Source organism: Solanum lycopersicum, chromosome 5 (genome assembly GCF_036512215.1).
Source record: "Solanum lycopersicum chromosome 5, SLM_r2.1".
Taxonomy (NCBI): domain Eukaryota; kingdom Viridiplantae; phylum Streptophyta; class Magnoliopsida; order Solanales; family Solanaceae; genus Solanum; species Solanum lycopersicum.
In genome coordinates this window covers 16,034,125-16,041,431 of record NC_090804.1, presented here as the reverse complement: position 1 = coordinate 16,041,431, position 7,307 = coordinate 16,034,125, and positions in this window count along the sequence as shown.

Genomic DNA, 7,307 nt, shown 5'->3' with positions numbered 1-7,307 from the left:
GTACTTCCCTTGTTAGGTCTTTTTTGGCATCGTCAATATGGAATACACTACCCGTAGTCTCTGGATTAGGGCATCCGCAACTACATTAGCCTTCCCGGGGTTATAAAGGACACTCATATCATAATATTTCAACAACTCAAGCCACCTTGTTTGTCGGAGATTCAACTCTTTTTGGGTAAACATATATTGGAGACTCTTATGATCGGTAAAAACATCAAAATAAACCCCATACATGTAATGCCTCAAAATTTTTAAAGAAAACACCACGACTGCTAATTCAAGGTAATGAGTGGGGTAATTTATCTTATGTACCTTTAGTTGCCTAGAGGCATGTGCTATAAACTTTGCATGTTGCATAAGCACTCGGTATGCATCACAATACCCCACAAAATCCTTTGTACCCTCCAGTAAGGTCAACACTGGAGCGGAGTAAGCCTATCTTTAAACAATTGGAAGCTCTTCTCACATGCCTCCGACAACTCAAAGGTTTTACTCTTTGGGTCAAAGTAGTCAAAGGAGACGCAATGTATGCAAAACCATCCACAAACCTCCGATAGTAACCCGCTAAACCCTAGAAAATCCTAATGTCAGTCGGAGTCAATGGTTTAGGCTAATTTTTCACTGCTTCCATTTTCCTTGGGTCTACCTCAACTCCATCACTAGAAATGGTGTGCCCTAGAAAAGTCACTGACCTCAACCAAAACTCACACTTACTATATTTGGCATACAATTAATGGTCTTTAAGGGTTTTCAATACTACCCTCAAATAACCCATATGATCATCCTCATTCTTCATAAATACAAAGATATCATCAATGGAGATAATGACAAAGGAATCAAGGTAATTTCAAAATACTCTATTCATTAGGTCAATAAATACTGTCGGAGCATTAGTGAGACCAGAAGACATGATCAAGAACTCATAATGCCCATACCTAGTCTGAAAGGCCGTCTTTGGTATATCCTCCCCTCTCACCCTAAGTTGATGATACCCCGACCTCAAGTTTATCTTTGAAAAGTATCTCGCCCCTTTGAGTTGGTCAAATAAGTCATCAATCCGAGGGAGATGGTAGTTATTCTTAACAGTGACCTTGTTGAGTTTGCGGTAATCAATACATTCTCAAGGACCCATTTTTCTTCTTCAAAAATAAAACCGGAGCACCCCACTGTGTAATACTAGGCCTTATAAAGTCCTTATCTAGTAAATTCTTTACTTCAGCCTTCAACTCTTTTAACTCGACCGGTGCCATCTGTTAAGGAGGAATTGATATGGGATTTGTATCTGGTACCAAATCAATGCCAAACTCAATTTCCTATTCGTGAGGAATTCCGGGAAGGTCATTAGGGAAGACCTCCACAAACTCAATCACTACGGGTATTGACTCAATGGGAGAAACTTCTAAGTCTAGATCTTGGACTCTTACTATATGATAAAGACAACCTTTTGAGATCATTTTGCATGCTTTTAGACAAGAAGCAATACGACCTCTAGGAATAGAATTTTCCCCCTTCCACTCAATAACGAGTTCATTTGTGAAGTTAAACCTCACCACTCTTGTCCTACAACCAATGGATGCAAAATATGCATGCAACTAATCCATACCCAATATAATACCGAAATCAAGCATATTTAGTTCACTACATCAACGTGAGAAAGTCTATTGGGAAACATTATAGGACAACTTCAATACACGGTTTTTGCAACAACCGACTCACCCACTGAAGTAGACATTATAAAAGATTCATGCAAAATATCAAGTAAAATTTTTAAATTTTTTGCCAATAAAGGTGTAAGAAATGATAAAGTAGCGCTGGGATCAAGTAGGAAATATACATCAAGAGAGAAAACTTTCTACATACCGGTCACCACATTTGGAGAGGTGTCTTGCTCACCCATATAGCGGAGACCCTAAAAGCGGTTCTTTATTGGAGAATCACTAGAAACACTTTCTTAAGCTTGGCCACTACCATTGTCTTGACTATTCAAGTTTGGACAATCTCTAATCTTGTGACCACTCTTTCCACAACTAATGCAATTATCTGTCCCCTTAACACAATCACTATGGTGCTTTTTACCACACGTTCAACAAGTTGGCTTCTCATTTGGGGAATTAGTACCAATCCCTTCATGAATTTAGGGTTAGACACCCTATAACCACTAGCTCTTTGGAATTTAAAAAGACTTGATTAGAAACCCGCTTCTTAAATTTTGGCTCGTCTTGAATCTCAAGCCTTTTCTTTGAAGAACCTCCACCAAATGACCTCGCCCTCTTAGCCTCTATACTTTTTCGCTTATCCCTTGCCTCCTAAACCCTTATTGCATAAACCATAAGACGGTAAATGTTTATGTTGTCATGTAGCACGGCTGATTGGCATGCCTTTTGTATGTCCTTTGACACTACCGTCACAAAATGGCTCATTTGGTCTATAGGATCATAGATCGAAGAAGGAGAATATTTTCACAACTTAATGAATTTTAAAATATACTCATGGAAACTCTTCCCTCCTTGGCGAAGATTGAGGAACTCCGTCACTTTCTCGTCCCTCATATCTCTAGGGAAGAACCGATCTAGAAAAGCCACCTTAAAGATCTCCCCAGTCACCGGACCACCACTCAATGGCATATTATAACTCCATTGCACATACCAAGTTTGAGCCAGATGCTTGAGTTGGTATGTGGCCAACTCGACCTTCTCACTTGAAGACACCCCCATAGCATGTAGTATCTCGTGGACCTCATTAATGAATTCTTAGGGGTCTTCATCAACCTTAGACCCATAGAATGTAGGAGGGTTCATTAGAGAGAAGTCCCTTAGATGGGAAGCCATAGTAGTGGCTTGTTCATAAGGACAGGGAGCAATATCCCAATTTGCTTGGTTCATCATAGCTTGGGCTTGAACCGTCGCAACTTGTGCTTGAGTAGTCATGTCTTGGGATATTTGAGCAAGAATAGACCTCATCTCCGCCTCCGTCATAGGTGGAGGGTTACCGGGGCTTGATAAATATTAGCAATTGCCTCAAGTGGAGGAAGTTGCTCATCATGAGAAGGACCTCCCGCATATACAACTTCTTCTTGAAGTCTTCGATCTACATTTCTTCACATTTTCATGCTTCATATAAGCACAAGAATAGGATTAGATGCAAAAGCAAACCATAAGTATACCCTATTGGCACGATATTAGATTTCAAAGAAAGAGAGCGATTCCTAAGCATCATATAGGTTCCTACTCATAAGTGTGGCACGCTTCAGAATTATGAATATAAACATACATAAACGTGGTAGAGATAGATACATAACTCAAAAATATTCAACCTCATGCTCTAATACCAAGTTTGTAACATCCGGGTTTACCCCCAAGACGTAACCGGCGTCATCGTCCTTTTGAAGGTCTAAGACTAGCCTTTCAGTTTCATGTCATTACATTCATAGGTTAAAAAATGCAAAAAAATTTAGAACTTTCATTATCACTACTTGGAGGTTTACATAGACCTCTACGTACACTTGATGTATAAGCATATCGAGTATACATAGATCCTTCATATAGGAAGGTTACATAGCCTTCTACTTTTATTAAACATACATATATAAGAATATATAAATAGTTTCAATGATTGTCTCATCGCATACCATTTAAATGAATATCACAATATGGGCATAACCTTTACATCAATTCAACAAAACCATGTATAGATCATATGAAAGTACAATATTCAATTAAAAAGGAAAGAAATGATAGAGTCAATAAGCTCATAACAAAATCTATAAGCTAGATGATGGAATTTCCCTCGAAAGTTGAGGACCTACCCTATTTGGATGAAAGAATGAATCCAAGCCTTCAACGATTTTGGCTTCCAAACTCTTCAACGATTGGAACCTAAAATGTTTGGAATAAAGGTAAGAAAAAGGGGTTAGTACTCTACATGTACTAAGTATGAGATCTCATTCACATACACAAGGAAAACATGCTAAAAAGGACTTTTTATCAAAACATGCCAAATTACCCCTTTAGGGACTTAATGCTAAGTCAAGTAAGTCAAATCAATCAGCCAAACATGCTTACTATCTCAACAAGTAATACTTATTCCATTATACTTGAAAACATGATTTACTACGTCCCTAATATAAAGGAATAATATTAAAATAATGAATAAGAGTCAACATACCATAATAAGCAAGACAACTACTCACAAGTCCTTATCAAGTCAACAAGTGCAATGACCATGCAAAGCCTCATAACCTTACTCAATCAAGTATCCTCAACAAGAAAAACATGACCAATATCCAAAATTACATATCATGTCATTTAGACTTCATTTCACCATATATTATCATTATAATCCAAGGGATATTCATAAATGAACCAATCAACATATAGTATCAACAATGTGCCATTGTCAATATATATACATCATATATTATCATAACACAAACATATATAAGAAACTCCTCCTAAGACTCCCCTCAAGGCTAGCTAGTGCAATGTCTAGGTAAAGTTCCATACCCCTACCTAGACTAAGGTAGAACCCTTAGTTATCTAAGTTAGATTTCAAGTCCTTTAATTCATTTTACCTCATGGGAAAATCTTTCCCAAATCGACATAGACCACATGAGCTACGGTGGAATCCGATGTCATAAAACCCTACACCGAAAGAAGGCGGACTACTTGCCAAGGTAGTACCAAAACATGAAACATAGAAACTAAGTGGATCGACTAGCTAGTATTCCTATGGGGGAAACATAGTTCAAGAATAGGAGATTTAGTAGGGACCCTCTTTATGCTCCATGCATTATAGTCTCCAATTTTTAGAGTACTGTAGTGCTCCTACCTTCCCTATGTGGGAAGGGATATTTCACTCTCTAGTTCACTCGGTGATAAGCTAGAGTCCCTTTTTCGAATGTATTTTAAGACTTTAATTATCTATCATAACTTAATTTAGTCCATATGGTATACTATTTGTATAATCATCATCATCAATAGCTCAATAAGAATTGTATGAGTATAAGTCATTTCATCATAATTCATATAAGTGAAGTTAACACTTTAGCAATTCATAACATATTTAGGCACAATGATAGTTTTCACCATCCTTATAACACATATGCCTTAATCAACCTCACAACATAGTAAAGAAATTTCAATTCAACATTGTACCACCCTATAATCCTAGTATAAGGCATACTCCAATGTAATATCATGACTTAACAATAATTAATAACAATTGGAAGTAAAGATAGAGATTCTAAGAATTTTGAAGTCTTCCTCATAGTCTATCATCAAGGTCTTACCATCAACCTATAAGTCAACCCAACTTGCGGACAACAAGGCCAATTGCATCTCTATAACACAATTCAACTTTAGATCACAACTTGAGACAAGGTACATAGGCTAATTTCACATTATTATTCATAACCTAAATCACATATCAAGAACTAGCATGATAGGCCTATAGTTCATCTTAATTTAAATATAATAGAACCATAGGATAGTTATCGAATCAACAATGAACTCAATTGAATGATCACAATAAAATATAGGTCAAGATCACTACCTAGGGTTAGGGTTAGAGGATAATTCATACTCTTCAATTTAGACAAAGCTATCAACAATTACCATAAAAAAGTTGAATTATATGGTAATATACTCAATATAACCCTAAAAGTTCATTAACAACTCAATCCATAACATCAATTTTGTAATTAAATGAAACCTATAAGAAAACTCAACTTTTTGAAATCTATTTTGAAGGAAACCTTTGAGGAAAGGATCTCAAATGTGAATAGAACCCATACCTTAATGATTTGTTGAGCCCCCAATTCACCTCCCAAGCTAAGGATTTATGGAGTCTTCCAAATAGAGAGAGAAAGAAGAGAGACGAAAGAAAGTTCATCTTGAGAGTTGTCTATATGTTAATGATGGTTGAGAGTATTTTTAGTAGGACTTAATCAACTTAAATAGTATCTCTTTAGTCCCCAATTAACCCCTAAACCACTTAATTATGGGACTACAGTGCCATCGACGCCCCGTCGATCAATACACGAGCTGTATTCTATCGCGTCAATGCACACTACCAAGCAGTGCTGCATCAAACTACATGGGTCCTCCTCAAGGGCCCTTGGTTATTTCTTGGGGATTCGTACCCGGACGTTTCAACCATGGAACAACTCAAACACACATTTGTTACCTTTCCACCAATTTTTGTACATTTTCAACTCCTAAAAGTTAGTCAAAAAGGCTAAATCCCTAAACCAACTTCCTGGATGTTTTGAAGGTTTTGGTTCTTTAACCTCCTAAATGACATATATGAATTACAAATGGACTTAGAAACAATGTTTTGACTTTATGACACCTATATTAGGTTTTACAATGAGTCTTGGATTTTCAAGTAGTTACACAAACTTTGCAATACCTTTCTACATACTACTCCACTAATAAACCTTCTCAAATCACGATTCATATTTGCGTAACCCAGATCAATAGAATATTTTGAGCTATGAGATTCTTCCATTCTATCTCTTAGAGTTCATCCCCCATTGACACACACAATCTAATTTGAGACCTCAATACACCATCTCCCCCTTGTTCAAAAGCCATTACCTTTTTCTTATGAGCATTATCTTAAATTCAAGAAAAATAGGATCTTCATCTTGTTTCTCTTTCAATTTAGACAGTAATGATGATTCAATCCATCACCACTACTCCTCCTTTATTGGTATCTATTAGTTGAACTTTTAACCATGCAAGTATGTGCACAAATTTCGTAACTATATTATTTCTTCCTCAACATCGGCCTCATAGGCAAACTACTTAAAGCATCAACAACAACATTAGCCCTACCTTGGTTATGGAGAATACTCATGTCATAATCCTTGAGTAACTACACAACCTCCTCTGTCTGAGAGTAAGCTATTTATGACTAAACACATAATATAGGATCTTGTGAGCGGTGAGCCCATCCACATGAACACCATAACGATAGTGACACCATATTTTCAAAGCAAATACTATAACGGTCAACTATACATCATGTGTTGGGTAATTTTGCTTGTGAAATTTCAAATGTATAGAGGCATAAACTATAACTTTACCATTCTGCATTAACACACAACTCAATCAAACTCTTTAGGCATCAAAATTCAAAACAAAACCTTGTGTACCATCTAGTAAGGTCAATACTAGGGCAGTAGTCAACCACTTATTCAATTCGTGAAAATTCTTCCTACAACGCTCGAACTATTTAAACTTAACTATTTTCTGAATCAAGTTTGTCAAAGGGGATGAAATGGATGAGAAACCTTCGACAAACCT